Below are 18,883 nucleotides of genomic sequence, written 5' to 3'. Positions count from 1 at the left end.
TTCCTCCATGTGTTTGTGTTTTTTATGTTTTTTGCCCTGTAATTTATTTCTAATCTCATAGCGTTGTGGTCAGAAAAGATGCTTGATATGATTTCAATTTTCTCAAATTTACTGAGGCTTGATATGTGAGCCAAGATGTGATCTATCCTGGAGAATGCTCTGTGTGCACATGAGAAGAAAGTGTAATCTGCTGTTTTCGGATGGAATGTCCTATAAATATCAATTAAATCTATCTGGTCTATTGTGTCATTTAAAGCTTGTGTTTCCTTATTAATTTTCTGTCTGGATGATCTGTCCACTGGTGTAAGTGAAGTGTTAAAGTTCTCCACTATTATTGTGTTACCGTAGATTTCCTCTTTTAGAGCTGTTAGCAGTTGCCTTATGTGTTGAGGTGCTCCTATGTTGTGTTCTGCTTGCAGAACCCCCACATGGGTTCCCTGACCTGTGGAGTGAGGGCTGTTATGGTGGGAAAGGCCAAGTGGAAGCCACTGGAACTGCCTCTACTTAGGAAAATAGTGAATCAAAAGCAGTACCACATCCCTGGAGGGATTGCAGAGATTAGTGCCACCATCAAGGACTTGAAAGATGCAGGGGTGGTGATTCCCACCGTGTCCTCCTTCAACTCTCCTATTTGGCTTGTGCAGAAGACAGATGGTTCTTGGAGAATGACAGTGGATTATCATCAGATTAACCAAGTGGTGACTTCAATTGCAGCCGCTGTACCAGATGTGGTTTCATTTCTTGAGCAAATTAACACACCCCCTGGTACCTGGCAGGCAGCTATTGATTTGGCAAAGGTTTTTCTTCATACATGCCTAGAAAGCCCACTAGAAGCAGTTTGCTTTCAGCTAGCACGGCTAGCAATACACCTTCACTGTCCTACCTCAGGGGTAAATTAACTCTCCAGCCCTATGTCATAGTTTAGTTTGCAGGGACCTTGATTGCCTTTCTCTTCCACAAGATATCACACTGATCCATTACATTGATGACATTATACCAATAGGGCCTAGTGAGCCAGAAGTAGGAACTACTCTAGATTTAATGGTAAGACATTTGTGTGTCAGAGGGTAGGAAGTAAATTTGACAAAAATTTAGGGCCTTCGACCTCAGTGAAATTTCTAGGGGTCCAGTGGTGTGGGGCATGTCAAGATATCTCTTCTAAGGTGAGGGATAAGTTGTTGCATCTGGTCCCTCTTACTGCCAAGAAAGAGGCACAATGCCTACCGGGCCTCTTTGGATTTTGGAGGCAACATATTTCTCTTTGGGGGCTGTTACTCCAGCTCATTTACTGAGTGACCTGAAAAGCTGCTAGTTTTGAATGAGGCCCAGAACAAGAGAACACTCTGCTATGGGTCCAGGCTCTTGTGCAACCTGCCCTGCCCTTCGGGCCATGTGGTCCAGCAGATTCAATTACAGAAATGAGGACTCCACTTGTCATATTTCCTCCTTATTTTATTATGAATATGTTTGTGTGTATATGTACATGTATTAAGTAAATACCTTTTTTTCTCTTTTCTTATTACCTTATCATGTGACGTAAGATGTATTGACTTTACATAGTATTTAAGTATTGTCAGTTTTATATCACAGTAATATTTAAGTTGTGGGATATCAGGAGAAGAGTAAAAATCACACAAGAACTTTATTTCCTCTTCTGCAGAAGGGATTAATGCATTTTTGGTTCTATACAGGGTGATTTTATGTTAGACAGAATTACACCTTTTATTGTCTTAATTTGGGGATTAACTGTATGTGTGCCAAATTGACAAGGGGTAAACCTATGATGGTCACAACCTCAGGTAGTTTCCACACATGCATGTTATGATGGTTAATTTTTTGTATAAACTTGACTTGGCTGAGCGATGCCCAGAGAGCTGTTAAAACATTATTTTTTGGTGTGTCTGTGAGGCTGTTTCTGGAAGAGGTTAACATTTGAATTGATGAACTAAGTAAAGAAGACGGCCCTCACAATGCAGGTAGGCCTCATCCAATCCCCTAAGGACTCCACTAGGACAAAAGAGTGAAAGAAGGGTGAATTTGCTCTTTGCTTAAGCCGAGACTCCATCTTCTTCTGCCCTCAGACATCAGACATTAGCACTCCTGGTTTTCTTCTTGGCTTTTTTTTTTTCCTGTCTTTTTTTTTTCCCTAGCTTTTGGCCTTGGGTTGAGATTTACACTATCAGCTCCCCTGCTTCTCAGGTGTTCAGACTCTGACTGAATTACTCCTTGGCTCTCCTGGTTCCATAGCTCACAGATGGCAGATCGTGAGACTTCTCGGCCTCCATAACCACATGAAGCAATTCCTATACAAATCTCTCATCTTATGTATACAGTTGACCTTTGAACAACGCAATAGTTAGGGGTGCCAACCCTTCACACAGTTGAAAATTTGTGTATAAGTGGAACTGTGCATTTCAAACCCATGTTATTCAGGGGTCAACTGTATCTCTCTGTATATCCTATTGTTTCTGTTTCTCTGGAAAACCCTGGCTAATACAGATGTGCTCATCGGTTCTCACAAGACTCGAGGGCTCTTCTGCAGATCTCCAGAGCTGACTCTTTCTCTTCCTTTCTTTCCTCTCAGTCCTTCCCACTTCCTCTTTCTCTTTCTGTACAGCTCTCTCCTCAGTGACACTCTGCCCTGTGAACTGTAGCCGCCTTGGCCTCCCAGCTTCATCTTCTCCCTCAAGGAGACCACGGGGCTCCACCTAGATCCCCTTTCCTGCATGGTGGTCTGAAAGCTCTCTCCAGATAGTAGGCTGGGGGCTCCCCTCTTTTGTTTTCTATCTCTCAGTGATCGCTGCCTTTGTTGTCTGATGCCCAAGGTCTTGAAAACTGTTGTTTCATATCTTTTGCCCAGGTTTTGGTTTCAGGTGAGAGGACAAACTCCACTCGTTACTCCATCTTGGCCAGAAAGAAAGTCAATGAATGAGCCCAGATCACTTCTCAAGGAATCAGTATAGCTCCAAATGTTTCTACTGGGCAACTAAGATGGAGAACTTCTTTAAATTTTTTTAAAAAAACACTGGATGGAGCAAACAACATGTTCCACAGGCTATATTTGACCCCTGGCGTCATTTTGAGACTCATAACCTAGGTGTTTCTAGGTTTTTTACTTCTTCTTTTAACTAATTTAAGCCTCAAAATAGTCTTCACATTTTACGGGTGTAAGAAATTAAGACTCAGCGAGGTTAGGCCACCTGCCCAACGTGAGGAGTTGGACGAAACAGCATTTGAACCCAGGTCCCCTCTGACTTCAAAGCCAGTGCCATTTCTCATGTGAAATTCCTACCCTTTTGTCCCTTTCTGCACTATTACATTTTGCGGTGTTTTCTGTGTATTTCTCGGATGCTTCTTCCCTTCCCCCTCCGACTTTGAAACTCCTGTGTTTTCATCCCCACCCCTTCGTGTTCATCAGAGGGCCTGACCTATGGGAGATGACGAGGAAATTTTTGTGGAACAAATGACTTTTCTCCTTCTGCTTGCTTTCTTAATGTTTCATGCCTTCTCTAGTCCACATCTGCCTATTAAGTGGGAGGTATGTTACCAGCGGCTCCGGTGGGATTTAAATCAGGCGGCTGTTAACTGTGAGATGAGACCTCTGCTACCACAGGGGGCAGGAGTGTGGAGTGGTGCCAACATGGAGTCGGTTCATTAGAGGGGAAAAGGGCTGGCTGACGTCATGTAAACACAATCTTTGAGGGATTAAAAACTTTTTTCAAGTCCTAGGTTATTGGAGGGGGGCTATTCAAGTTCAATAGTCATCAAAAAAATTCAAATTAACAAACAAAATATTAGCATAATTAAAAAAAAAACACAGGCACTGATGAAAGTATAAGGAAAAGATACTCTCATATGCTGCTGCTGACATTATAAATCAGTATTATTTTTCAGAAAGGCCATTTAGCAAAGTTTTTCAGAAGTCTTAAATATGTTCATCCCATTTGACTAAGTAATTTCACAACTAGGACATTCTACCCTAAGGAGATAATCGGACAGGAGCACCATGATTTATCCAGGAGAATGCTCATTGCAGCACCATTTATATTATAAAGTTGAAAACTGGGGACTTGATAAATGCATCCATTCAAACAACAGCCCCACAGCCTTTAAAAACAAATACGCAGAAGAATGACTTGAAAATGTTTATGAACAATTGCTGAGTTAAGAAAACTCAATTATAAAAGTATATGCATATTAATCATAATTAATTCTTCCCATGTGCTTTACTTTAACGCATTTAGTCCTTACAATAATCTTCTGAGGCAGGTGCTGTCCTTGTGGATGGTAGAAGCTGGAGCATGGAGAGGCCGAATGACTTCCCCTCAGTCTGGTGGCCGGTGAAGGGGTCCAATCCCTGACACCAGATCCCAGAGTCAATTCCCAAAATGTGATCCTTGGGCCAGGAGCTTCGTATCACCTGGAACTTGTTAGGAACGCTAATTCCCAGGCCTTCTGATCAGAAGTTCTGGGGGTGGGGCCCAGCAATGTGTGTCTGAGCAAAGCCTTCCAGGTTCTACCCTATTCCACTTTTCCTTGCAGTTTGGATTTTAAAAGTGTATGTGGATGGATAAAAAAATGTCTGATGAATTAGTCCCTAAAATATCAACAACGTCATATCTAGATTGTGGCATTCTGGGTGATCTGATTTTCTTCTTCGTGGGTTTTTTTGTTGTTGTTGTTATTTCCAGAAGTTTCACAATGAACATTTGTGACCAGGCAAAAGAGGTGTTCTTATAAAAAAGAAAAAATGTCCCCAGGGAGAAGGAACTCTTCTTTAAAGCTCAGTGAGTGGGTATATATTTGCAGGGTAGGGGGAGATACAGAAGGAAATAGTTTTCCTAAATCATGTAGAAATTCAAGCAGTGCTTCCTGAGTACGTATGAATCACCAGGAGGTCTTGTTAAAATGCAGATTCTGATTCATCAGGTCAAGGTGGCTGAAGTTCTGGATTTCCAAACAGCTCCCAGATCAGCTCCCAGATCCAGGGACCACAATTTGAGAAACTTTGAGATGTAAGCTCTCAACTCCTGGAATGCAAGCTCTGGAAGCCTTTTCTGGGTCGATGATATATTCCCAGTGTTCTGAGAACAGAAAAAAGAATAGTTACCAAATAAATGCATAGAGAAATTGCAAGCCCAAGGGTCCTTCTGGGGACCCAAGAAACTGGGTTTTGACCATGGTACTGCACCTGCTGCCGGCACCCTCCTGGGCAAGTGGTGGCCTCCTAGTGTTCAGTGGGCAGGGTGACAGCCCTGGGCCTCCTTCTCTATGACCTGATGTGTAAATCCCACTCAGCCTGGCCCAGGGCTGCCTGAGATTTCAGCCCCACTCAAAACAGAGAGTCCCAGGAACTTGGCTACTCCCAGCCAGGAGTAGTTCTGAGAAACCAAGGAAAGCAGTTAGAAATGAAGGAATCTTTAAGCTGAAGTTTCCTTAGAAACATTAACTCATCCACAGAGGCTGTGTGCTGCATTTGGATTACAGGTTAGGCTCATAAGCCTGAGATAAATTACATACTCTTCGTATTATTCAACACTGTACTGTATAATAATAAATTACACAGTTATAGGCCTTAGCCCAAGTTATAACAAATTATACCACAGCATATAATTACCCTGCACTGAACCATATAATAATAAATTAGGCAGCTACGAACCTAAGTTGTGATTCCAGAAAGAGATATGAGAATGAACGGGGCCTGTTGATCCATTCTGGGGCTGAAGGAGAAAGGGGACGATCTTTTCTTCCCTCTCTTCTTCCCTCCCTTCCTCCCTTCCTTCCCTCTTTCCTTCCACATATGTGGATGCCTCCTTGATTCTGAGTACACACTTAACCTTGGAAACCTGGGCTAATTGGAACTAATGCTTGTCCCCAAAGGCTCCCAGGTTGTCAGGGGTGGTGGTGGGGGGAGGTGAGGAACCACGTGTAAACTGAAAATGCAACCCCGTGTGATAACAGCCATTTGCTACTCATAGTAAAATAACAAAGCAGCAAGGTATTTAATGTATTAGCCTAGGTGTTGACTCCTCACAGCCCTGCAAGGTGGGCATCAGCGTCTGTTGACAGGTGAAATGAACAAGGCTGACGTGCCTTGTTCAAGGTTACACACCTAGGAACGGCAGAATGAGGTTTCTAGCCCAGGGCTATCCACTGGTCATACTCTGAGGGTGCTCTTCAATGGAGTCAGCTTGGAAAGCAAAGATCAAGCATCATAAACATGACACTTGACACGTCCTTAGGAGGCAACAGGTTGGAGCCCAACACATCATCCCGCACTGGGTCCAGCGTGGTCGGGTTATTCCCACAGCCCCAGAGAGGGTGCTCTTCCTTCCCAGGAGTTCACGGGCCTGGTGTAATGTGAGGTTGTAATGCTGTGAGCACATCATATGTTGTAAGCTTGTTTTATTCTCTCAACCACCTTATGAAGTTGGTGCTCTTCTTACACTCATTTTATAGACGAGGAGCCTGAGGCACAGAGGGGTCAGCAAGTTGCTCAAGGTTAGTAAGTGGCAGAGCTGGAGTCTGAATTTGGGCAAGTCTGGTCTGCCAGATTCCTCATTCTACACTGCTAGTTTAAAAAGAAACAAAATACACTTATCTTTAAAGTCTAAAACTTATCCTCAGATAGTTGTAGGATGGGAGGCTCTGGGGGACTAAAGCCCAGAGAGCAGTTTCCTGCCTGTATCTCCCATCCACTCGGGACATACATGAGCCCACTGAGCCACTGGTGCCTTACTTAATTATTCATCTTTACTTTTGTCTTAAGACCATATTAAACCCAAATAAGCAGTGACTCCATTGGAATCAAGGTGTGAAAGAAGCCAAAAGGAACAGAGAAGTGAAGTGCTGTGGTCAGGGAAGGCTTCTGGGAGGAGGCGGTAAAGGGCCAATAGGAGTTTAAATGGCATTCAAGGGAGGGAGAGGCATTCCAGGCAGGGAGAAGAGTAGAGGTAAAGAATGACAGGTGAGAAGAGATCGTCTTTGGGGAATATCAGGTCCTAGGTGGTTGTGTAAGCTGGGCAGGAGGTGAGGTGGGGTGAGAGCCCAGGCCCTTGGATGCGCAATTAAGGTACCGGGACTTTATCCTGTAGGTGGCGATGATCAATGTATGGACTTGAGGTTCTGTGGGGACATCCCAGCTTCACACTGTAGCCTAAGAGGGGGAAACTGAGCCCTGCCAGGACTAACCTTGGCCTGCCCTATGCCATCCTCCAGGGCTCTCACATGCTGATAGAGTGCTTAAAGGAATGTTCTTCTTGTCGTGTCAGGCAAGTGGAAGAGACTCAGTTATGTGGGTCTCCCTGGAAAGGCATCTATTGGGGGATGAAGATAGGGTGGCCAGATAAAATACAAGATGCCCATGCCCTGTATTTAAATTTAAATTTCAGATTAACAACAAACAAGTTTTTAGTAAAAGCGTGTCCCTAGATTGGTTCAAGAAGGCAGAGTAGAAAAACATGCTCTCACTCCCTCTTTTGAGAACACCAGAATCACAACTAACTGCTGAACAATCATCGACAGGAAGACACTGGAACTCACCAAAAATGATACCCCACATGCAAAGACAAAGGAGAAGCCACAGTGAGATGGTAGGAGGGGTGCTATCACAATAAAATCAAATCCCATAACTGCTGGGTGGGTGACTCACAAGCTGGAGAACACTTATACCACAGAAAGCCACCCACTGGAGTGAAGGTTCTGAGCCACACGTCAGGTTTCCCAACCTGGGGGCCAGGCAACGGGCAGAGGAATTCCTAGTGAATCAGACTTTGAAGGCTAGTGGGATTTGACTGCAGGACTTCAGCAGGACTGGGGGAAACAGAGACTCCACTCTTGGAGGGCACACACAAAGTAGTGTGTGCATTGGGACCATGGGGAAGGAGCAGTGACCCCATAGGAGACTGAACCAGACCTACCTGCTAGTGTTGGAGGGTCTCCTGCAGAGGTGGGGGGCAACTGTGGCTCACCACGGGGACAGAGACATTGGCAGCAGAAGTTCTAAGACGTACTCCTTGGCGTGAGCCCTCCCAGAGTCCAGCATTAGCCACATCAAAGAGCCCGGGTAGACTCCAGCATTGGGTCACCTCAGGACAAACACCAACAGGGAGGGAACCCAGCCCCACCCATCAGCAGACAAGCGGATTAAAGTTTTATTGAGATCTGCCCATCAGAGCAACAGCCAGCTCTACCCACCACCAATGCCTCCCATCAGGAAACTTGCACAAGCCTCTTAGATAGCCTCATCCACCAGAGGGCAGACAGCAGAAGCAAGAAGAACTACAATCCTGCAGCCTGTGGAACAAAAACCACATTCACAGAAAGATGGACAAGATGAAAAGGCAGAGGGCTATGTACCAGATGAAGGAACAAGATAAAACCCCAGAAAAACAACTAAATGAAATGGAGATAGGCAGTCTTCCAGAAAAAGAATTCAGAATTATGATAGTGAAGATGATTCCGGACCTTAGAAAAAGAATGGAGGCAAAGATCGAGAAAATGCAAGAAATGTTTAACAAAGATCTAGAAGAATTAAAGAACAGACAAACAGAAATGAACATACAATAACTGAAATGAAAACTACACTAGAAGGAATCAAAAGCAGAATAACTGAGGCAGAAGAACGGATAAGTGACCTGGAAGACAGAATGGTGGAATTCACTGCTGCGGAACAGAATAAAGAAAAAGGAATGAAAAGAAATGAAGACAGCCTAAGAGACCTCTGGGACAGCATTAAATGCAACAACATTCGCATTATAGGGGTCCCAGAAGGAGAAGAGAGAGAGAAAGGACCTGAGAAAATATTTGAAGAGATTATAGTTGAAAACTTCCCTAACATGTGAAAAGAAATAGCCACTCAAGTCCAGGAAGCACAGAGAGTCCCATGCAGGATAAACTGAAGGAGAAACACACCGAGACACATAGTAATCAAATTGGCAAAAACTAAAGACAAAGAAAAATGATTGAAAGCAGTAAGGGAAAAACGACAAATAACATACAAGGGAACTCCCATAAGGTTAACAGCTGATTTCTCAACAGAAGCTCTACAAGCCAGAAGGGAGTGGCATGATATACTTAAAGTGATGAAAGGGAAGAACCTACAACCAAGATTACTCTACCCAGTATGGATCTCATTCAGATTTGATGGAGAAATCAAAAGCTTTACAGACAAGCAAAAGCTAAGAGAATTCAGCACGACCAAACCAGCTCTACACCAAATGCTAAAGGAACTTCTCTAAGTGGGAAAAACAAGAGAAGAAAAGGACCTACAAAAACAAACCTCAGGAAATTAAGAAAATGGCAATAGGAACATACATATCGATAATTACCTTAAATGTGAATGGATTAAATGCTCCAACCAAAAGACACAGGCTGGATGAATGGATACAAAAACAAGACCTATATATATGCTGTCGACAAGAGACCCACTTCAGACCTAGGGACACATACAGACTGAAAGTGAGGGGATGGAAAAACATATTCCATGCAAATGGAAATCAAAAGAAAGCTGGAGTAGCAATACTCATATCAGATAAAATAGACTTTAAAATAAAGAATGTTACAAGAGACAAGGAAGGACACTACATAATGATCAAGGGATCAATCCAAGAAGAAGATATAGCAATTATAAACATATATGCACACAACATAGGAGCATCTCAATACATAAGGCAACTGCTAACAGCTCTAAAAGAGGAAATCGACAGTAACACAATAATAGTGGGGGACTTTAACACCTCACTTACACCAATCGACAGATCATCCAAACAGAAAATTAATAAGGAAACACAAGGTTTAAATGACACAATAGACCAGATAGATTTAATTGATATTTATAGGACATTCCATCCAAAAACAGCGGATTACACTTCTCAAGTGCGCACAGAACATTTTCCAGATACATCACATATTGGGTCACAAATCAAGCCTCGGTAAATTTGAGAAAATTGAAATCATATCAAGCATCTTTTCCGACAACAACGCTATGAAATTAGAAATCAATTACAGGGAAAAAAAACATAAAACACTCAAACACATGGAGGTTAAACAACACATTGCTAAATAACCAAGAGATCACTGAAAAAATCAAAGAGGAAATCAAAAAATACCTAGAGACAAATGACAATGAAAACACGACGAACCAAAACCTATGGGATGCAGTAAAAGCAGTAAAAGGAAGTTTATAGCTATACAAGCCTACCTCAAGAAACAAGAAAAATCTCAAGTAAACAATTTAACCTTACACCTAAAGGAACTAGAGAAAGAAGAACAAACAAAACCCAAAGTTAACAGAAGGAAAGAAATCACAAAGATCAGAGCAGAAATAAATGAAACAGAAAGAAAGAAAACAATAGCAGGCCTTCCCTGGTGGCGCAGTGGTTACGAATCCGCCTGCCAATGCAGGGGACACGGGTTCAAGCCCTGGTCCAGGAAGATCCCACATGCCGTGGAGCAACTAAGCCCGTGTGCCACAACTACTGAGCCTGCACTCTAGAGTCCGCGAGCCACAACTACTGAGCCCGCGTGCCACAACTACTGAAGCCTGCGCACCCTAGAGCCCGTGCTCCACAATAAGAGAAGCCACCGCAATGAGAAGCCTGAGCACCGCAACGAAGAGTAGCCCCCGCTCACCGCAACTAGAGAAAGCCCGTGCTCAGCAATGAAGACCCAACACAGCCAAAATAAATAAAATAAAAATTAAAAAAAAAGAAAACAATAGCAAAGATCAATAAAACTAAAAGCTGGTTCTTTGAGAAGATAAACAAAATTGATAAGCCATTAGCCAGACTCATCAAGAGAAAGAGGGAGAGGACTCAAATCAATAAAATTAGAAATGAAAAATGAGAAGGTACAACAGACACCGCAGAAATACAAAGCATCCTAAGAGACTACTACAAGCAACTCTATGCCAATAAAATGGACAGCCTGGAAGAAATGGACAAATTCTTAGAAAGGTATAACCTCCCAAGACTGAACCAGGAAGAAATAGAAAATGTGAACAGACCAATCACAAGTAATGAAATTGAAACTGTGATTAAAAATCTTCCAACAAACAAAAGTCCAGGACCAGATGGCTTCACAGGTGAATTCTATCAAACGTTTAGAGAGGAGTTAACACCCATCCTTCTCAAACTCTTCCAAAAAATTGCAGAGGAAGGAAAACTCCCAAACTCATTTTATGAGGCCACCATCACCCTGATACCAAAACCAGACAAAGATACTGCAAAAAAAGAAAATTACAGACCAATATCACTGATGAATATAGATGCAAAACTCCTCAACAAAATACTAGCAAACAGAATCCAAGAGCACATTAAAAGGATCATGCACCATGATCAACTGGGATTTATCCCAGGGATGCAAGGATTCTTCAATATACACAAATCAATCAATGTGATATACCATATTAACAAATTGAAGAATAAAAACCATATGATCATCTCAATAGATGCAGAAAAAGCTTTTGACAAAATTCAACACCCATTTATGATAAAAACTCTCCAGAAGGTGGGCATAGAGGGAACCTACCTCAACATAATAAAAGTCATATACGACAAACCCACAGCACACATCATTCTCAATGGTGAAAAACTGAAAGCATTTCCTCTAAGATCAGGAACAAGACAAGGATGTCCACTCTTGCCACTGTTATTCAACATAGTTTTGGAAGTCCTAGCCATGGCAATCAGAGAAGAAAAAGAAATAAAAGGAATACAAATTGGAAAAGAAGAAGTAAAACTGTCACTGTTTACAGATGACATGATATTATACATAGAGAATCCTAAAGATGCTACCAGAAAACTACTAGAGCTAATCAGTGAATTTGGTAAAGTTGCAGGATACAAAATTAATGCACAGAAATCTCTTTCATTCTTATACACTAATGATGAAAAATCTGAAAGAGAAATTAAGGAATCACTCCCATTTACCATGGTAACAAAAAGAATAAAATACCTAGGAATAAACCTACCTACGGAGACAAAAGACCTGTATGCAGGAAACTATAAGACACTGATGAAAGAAATTAAAGATGATACCAACAGATGGAGAGATATACCATGTTCTTGGATTGGAAGAATCAATATTGTGAAAATGACTATACTACCCAAAGCAATCTACAGATTCAATGCAATCCCTATCAAATTACCAAAGGCATTTTTTACAGAACTAGAACAAAAAATCTTAAAATTTGTCTGGAGACACAAAGGACCCCAAATAGTCAAGCAGTCTTGAGGGAAAAAAACGGAGCTGGAGGAATCAGACTCCCTGACTTCAGACTATAGTACAAAGCTACAGTAATCAAGACAGTATGGTACTAGCACAGAGACAGAAATATAGATCAATGGAACAGGATAGAAAGCCCAGAGATAAACCCATGCACCTATGGTCAACTAATCTATGACAAAAGAGGCAAGGATATACAATGGAGAAAAGACAGTCTCTTCAATAAGTGGTGCTGGGTAACCTGGACAGCTACATGTAAAAGAATGAAATTAGAACACTCCCTAACACCATACACAAAAATAAACTCAAAATGGATTAGAGACTTAAATGTAAGACCGGGCAGTATAAAACTCTTAGAGGAAAACACAGGAAGAACACTCTCTGACATAAATCACAGCAAGATCTTTTTTGATCCACCTCCTAGAGTAATGGAAATAAAAACAAAAATAAACAAATGGGACCTAATGAAACTTTAAAGCTTTTGCACAGCAAAGGAAACCATAAACAAGACAAAAAGACAGCCCTCAGAATGGGAGAAAATATTTGCAAATGAATCATCAGAGAAAGGATTAATCTCCAAAATATATAAACAGCTCATGCAGCTCAATATTAAAAATACAAACAACCCAATCGAAAAATGAGCAGAAGACCTAAATAGACATTTCTCCAAAGAAGACATACAGATGGCCAAGAAGCACATGAAAAGCTGCTCAATATTACTAATTATTAGAGAAATGCAAGTCAAAACTACAATGAGGTATCACCTCACACCAGTTAGAATGGGCATCATCAGAAAATCTACAAACAGCAAATGCTGGAGAGGGTGTGGAGAAAAGGGAACCCTCTTGCACTGTTGGTGGAAATGTAAATTGATACAGCCACTACAGAGAACAGTATGGAGGTTCTTTAAAGATCTAAAAATAGAATTACCATATGACCCAGCAATCCCACTACTGGGCATATACCCAGAGAAAACCATAATTCAAAAAGACACATGCACCCTAATGTTCATTGCAGCACTGTTTACAATAGCCAGGTCATGGAAGCAACCTAAATGCCCATCGACAGACGAATGGATAAAGAAGATATGGTACATATATACAATGGAATATTGCTCAGCCATAAAAAGTAACGGACTTGGGTTATTTGTAGAGACGTGGATGCATCTAGAGAGTGTCATACAGAGTGAAGTAAGTCAGAAAGAGAAAAACAAATATCGTATATTAACGCATATATGTGGAACCTAGAAAATGGTACAGATGAACTGGTTTGCAGAGAAGAAATTGAGACACAGAAGTAGAGAACAAACGTATGGACACCAAGGGGGGAAAGCGGCGGGGGGCTGGGGGTGGTGATGGTGTGATGAATTGGGACATTGGGTTTGACATGTATACACTGATTTGTATAAAATGGATGACTAATAAGAAAATAAATAAATAAATAGATAAATAAACATAAAAAAGAAAAGCATGTCCCAAATATTGCATGAGATATATTTACATTAATAAAGGTATTCATTTTTGTGTGTGAAATTCAAATTTAATTGGGATTTCTGTATTTTTATTTGCTAAATTTGTGAAATTAAGGGGGAAGGGAGCAAGCCACTTTCCAAATAAAATTCAACCCCCTGTGCATCAGTCAGGGTCTCATCAGAGAAGAGCCTTTACAAGTGATCCAGAAGGAGGGAACCATCACAGGGCTGTGACCTCATGCAGTGTGGGAGCTGGCAGGGCGTCTGTGCAGGCTGCCTCCTCTGCACCTAGTGGGAGGTGAAGTTTCTCTGGACCAGCAGGCAGGAAGGAGAGCTGCTGTGGAGAGGAGAGCGGGGATAAACTGGAACCTGCTTCTCTCTGTCCCCACCCCAACCTCAATGCCGCAGTGACCTGCAGGGAGAGCCGGTGCCCTTGCCCATGGGGCTGCATGCACACCGCGCCCAGGGCTCCGGACGCTCAGCAAGGTCTGTTGGGAGCTGCAGGGTCTGCGGTTCTGAGCGCTGCCCCCGACCCCCCTACAGCAAAAGATGAGCAGCAGGTCATCAACAACATGTGGGGCGGCCACTCTCCCCGGCACCGTGCACTGACTCCAGAGTGTCACATGATGGTGGCTTCTTCACATGTGCCTTTGAAACCTTGAACAGAATGTCTTCTGTGGCCAACGTCAACCCAGAACCATACGGGAGAGGAATTCTGGGACACACAGGTCCAGCTTTGCTAGGATGACACAGTTCAAGGCCCTGGGGCAGGCGAAAACCACAATTAGGAAGGAAGGGAGTACTGGGTTTGCATCTCAGTTCTGCCCTTGACTAGCTCTGTAACTTTGGGCAAGATAAATTCTTGATGCCTCAGTTTCCTCACCTGTAAAATGTATACAAAACTCTTACCTCCCTTATAGAGCTGCTGAGAAGATAAAGTGAGACAATGAGTCCAGTCTGACAGCTGACACCTCCTAATTAGTTGGTGAATAATAATGACTGCCTGTGTCAAAGAGTTTACTGTCCGTCTATTTTGCTATGAAAAAAAAATCCCTTGTCTTAAAATATTAAGAAACATTCTGTTGCAAAATCCTCTCTTAATTAAGTAACTCACTAGGTCAGCCTTGGAAAGATAACATCTTCAAAAGCATCTCCAAATGTCAAGGTTAAAATCAGACGCAGCATGCGCACTAGTTATGAATCTTTCAGATCTTAGCAGCCCTTCCCCTTCCCCGAAATAAACAACACAGGTAAGCCTTAAGTGATGAGAAGAGAGTAAAATTATGCGTCAACGCTACTGCAGATGCTGTGACTGCTTATGAAAAGAAAACACTTTCTTTAAAAAGGTCACTTATGAAAAGGAAAGTTTGGCAGTGGAGCTGGAGTGGAACGGAAGTCAGGAGTCCGGCCAGCAGGTGGTGACCGCCACCAGGGCACACGGATAAGGTGTGAGCTGGGGAAGGCTGGTTGGGGCTGGGAAGGGTGGGAGGCAGAGGGCTCAGAGGATAGCAGCTCTCTCCATTCTTGGTGCCCAGAGAGTGGTAGGGAGAAAGGTTTTCCAACTGGCCCTTCATCATTTGTAACCTCAGGGCCTGCTTCCACTGCCATCACGGTGCCGTGCCTTATTTTCACAGCTGAGCAGAAAAAAAAAGAGGCAAATTCCTGTGGTTGAAAGAATAGGGGTAAATTGGTCCTCTTTGTGGCGGGAGGGGGGTGGTGTAAAGACCTCTCTCTGTCTCCCACTGGAAAAGGCAGCCCCCTGGCAGTCTTTTTAGCCACTTAGCCTGATTCTGAGATTTTCGTCTTAGCAACTTGTAATTCCAGATTGCAACAAGAAATATAAATGCATGAGACTGGTGGGTTTTGTGCCAGGGCTGGAGAGGTTGGGGGAAGTGTTTCCAGGAGCAAAGCAGGTGGAGAAAGTTTCCAGTGGAAACTGGGACTCCTGTGTGTCTGAAAGGAGTGACATGGAGGGCGATGTGGCAATCTGGATACGATAACAGTGTCCATGTGTCAGATCTGGCCATCCCACTTCTAGGAATTTCTGTGCAATGATGTTTATTGCAAAATTGTTTGCAAGTAGGGAAAAAATAGAAACAGCCCAAGCCTCCATCAGTGAGGAATTTGTGACCTTCCTCCTTCTTCTGTTAGTGCCCCTCCTATTCATTTCCTTTCCAGCAGCCAGAATGGTTTGTAAAAATGCATATTAGAGCAGGCTGCTCCTCTGCTCTACTCACTGGCTTCTTGTTTCCCTCAGGATAAAATCCTAGCTCCCCACCAGGGTCTACAGTCCCTACTTCCTGGGTGCCAGCCTCGCTTTCCACCATTATTTCAACATGCTCATTTTCTCCAGCCAGACCACACGGAGCTCAATCCTCACTGCCTTTGCCCTTGTTGATCCCTCTGCCTGGAATATTTTAGCCTAGGGTTTTACTTCCCTTCTCCCTTCTTTTTCTGCTGGTGGCAGTATAAATGCCATATCCTTAGGAAGTTAGAGCACTGTGTCTAGTTTTCCGTTCTCCATACAGTGTCTCTCCTCCACTTTGCCCCATCTTACTTTCTTCATAGCACTCGGCATAAGGTGAAATGATCTCGATTATTCATTTGTATGCTTGTTAGTTGTCTCTCCCACTAGAACTGAGAGCAAGGACTTAATGCGTTGTGTGCCCTTGCCTGGTGCATAGAAGCTGCTGCGATACATATGTTTGACAAGTGAATGAATGAATGAACAAATGTATGAGTATAAGAACACTATGAAGGAAAGAAGAAGATGGTGGAGTAGAAGGACGTGCACTCACTCCCTCTTGCGAGAGCACTGGAATCACAACTAACTGCTGAACAATCATCGACAGGAAGACACTGGAACTCACCAAAAAAGATACCCCACATCCAAAGACAAAGAAGACGCTGCAATGAGATGGTAGGAGGGGCACAATCACAATAAAATCAAATGCTATAACTGCTGGGTCGGTGACTCACAAACTGAAGAACAATTATACCACAGAAGGCCACCTACTGGAGTGAAGGTTCTGAGCCCCACATCAGGCTTTCCAACCTGGGGGTCTGGCAACAGGAGGAAGAATTCCCAGAGAATCGGATTTTGAAGGCTAGCGGGATTTCATTGCAGGACATCAACAGGACTGGGGGAAACAGAGACTCCACTCTTGGAGGGCACACACAAAATAGTGTGTGCATAAGGACCCAGGGGGAAGGAGCAGTGACCCCATAGGAGACTGAACCAGACCTACCTGCTAGTGTTGGAGGGTCTCCTGCAGAGGCCGGGGGCAGCTGTGGCTCACCACGGGGACAGAGACACTGGCAGCAGAAGTTCTGGGAAGTACTCCTTGGCATGAGCCCTCCCGGAGTCTGCCATTAGCCACACCAAAGAGCCTCTAGGCTCCAGTGCTGGGTTATCTCAGGCCAAACAAGCAACAGGGAGGGAACTCAGCCCCACCCATCAGCAGAGAAATGGATTAAAGATTTACTGAGCTCTGCCCACCAGAGCAACAGCCAGCTCTACCCACCACCAGTCCCTCCCATCAGGAAACTTGCACAAGCCTCTTAGATAGCCTCAACCACCAGTGGACAGACAGCAGAAGCAAGAAGCACTACAATCCTGCAGCCTGTGGAACAAAAACCACATTCACAGAAAGATGGACAAGATGAAAAGGCAGAGGGCTATGTACCAGATGAAGGAACAAGATAAAACCCCAGAAAAACAACTAAATGAAATGGAGATAGGCAGTCTTCCAGAAAAAGAATTCAGAATAATGATAGTGAAGATGATCCAGGACCTCAGAAAAAGAATGGAGACAAAGATCGAGAAGATGCAAGAAATGTTTAACAAAGATCTAGAAGAATTAAAGACCAAACAAACAGAGATGACCAATACAATAACTGAAATGAAAACTACGCTAGAAGGAATCAATAGTAGAATAACTGAGGCAGAAGAACAGATAAGTGACCTGGAAGACAGAATGGTGGAATTCACTGCCATGGAACAGAATAAAGAAAAAAGAATGAAAAGAAATGAAGACAGCCTAAGAGACCTCTGGGACACATGAAATGCAACAACATTCGCATTATAAAGGAGAAGAGAGGGAGAAAGGACCAGAGAAAATATTTGAAGAGATTATAGTTGAAAACTTCCCTAACATGGGAAAGGAAATAGCCACCCAAGTCCAGGATGCACAGAGAGTCCCAGGCAAGATAAATCCAAGGAGAAACACGCTGAGACACAAAGTGGTCAAATTGACAAAAATTAAAGACAAAGAAAAATTATTAAAAACAACAAGGGAAAAATGACAAGTAACATACAAGGGAACCCCCATAAGATTAACAGCTGATTTCTCAGCAGAAACTCTACAAGCCAGAAGGGAGTGGTGTGATATACTTAAAGTGATGAAAACGAAGAACCTACAACCAAGATTACTCTACCCAGCAAGGGTTTCATTCAGGTTCAATGGAGAAATCAAAAGCTTTACAGACAAGCAAAAGCTAAGAGAATTCAGCACCACCAAACCACCTCTACACCAAATGCTAAAGGAACTTCTCTAAGTGGGAAACACAAGAGAAGAAAAGGACCTACAAAAACAAACCCAAAACAATTAAGAAAATGGTAATAGGAACATACATATCGATAATTACCTTAAATGTGCATGCATTAAATGCTCCGACCAAAAGACACAGGCTTGCTGAATGGATACAAAAACAAGACCCATATAAATGCTATCTAAAAGTGACCCACTTCAGACCTAGGGACACATACAGACTGAAAGTGAGGGGATGGAAAAAGATATTCCATGCAAATGGAAATCAAAAGAAAGCTGGAGTAGCAATACTCATATCAGATAAAATAGACTTTAAAATAAAGAGACAAGGAAGGACACTACATAATGATCAAGGGATCAATCCAAGAAGAGGGTATAACAATTATAAATATATATGCATCCAACATAGGAGCACCTCAATACATAAGGCAACTGCTAACAGCTCTAAAAGAGGAAATCGACAGTAACACAATATAGTGGGGGACTTTAACACCTCACCAATGGACAGATCATCCAAACAGAAAATTAATAAGGAAACACAAGGTTTAAATGACACAATAGACCAGATAGATTTAATTGATATTTATTGGACATTCTACCCCAAAACAGCAGATTACAGTTTCTTCTCAAGTGCACA

General features: G+C 42.7%; 1 long non-coding RNA gene across 1 annotated transcript; it reads right to left on the bottom strand.

The window, feature by feature from the left end:
- Positions 1–1,623: 1,623 nt before the first annotated feature.
- LOC309644679 lies at positions 1,624–18,470 on the bottom strand. Its single transcript, XR_014254552.1, has 2 exons — positions 16,945–18,470; positions 1,624–5,084 (listed from the first exon to the last, which is right to left on the bottom strand). It is a non-coding gene; the product is annotated as an uncharacterized lncRNA (long non-coding RNA).
- Positions 18,471–18,883: the final 413 nt, after the last annotated feature.

The sequence above is a fragment of the Balaenoptera physalus genome (genome assembly GCF_965194825.1).
Source record: "Balaenoptera physalus genome assembly, chromosome: 16".
NCBI lineage: Eukaryota > Metazoa > Chordata > Mammalia > Artiodactyla > Balaenopteridae > Balaenoptera > Balaenoptera physalus.
Note: the sequence above shows the minus strand (reverse complement) of the source record. Positions and strands in the feature narration are given on the sequence as shown.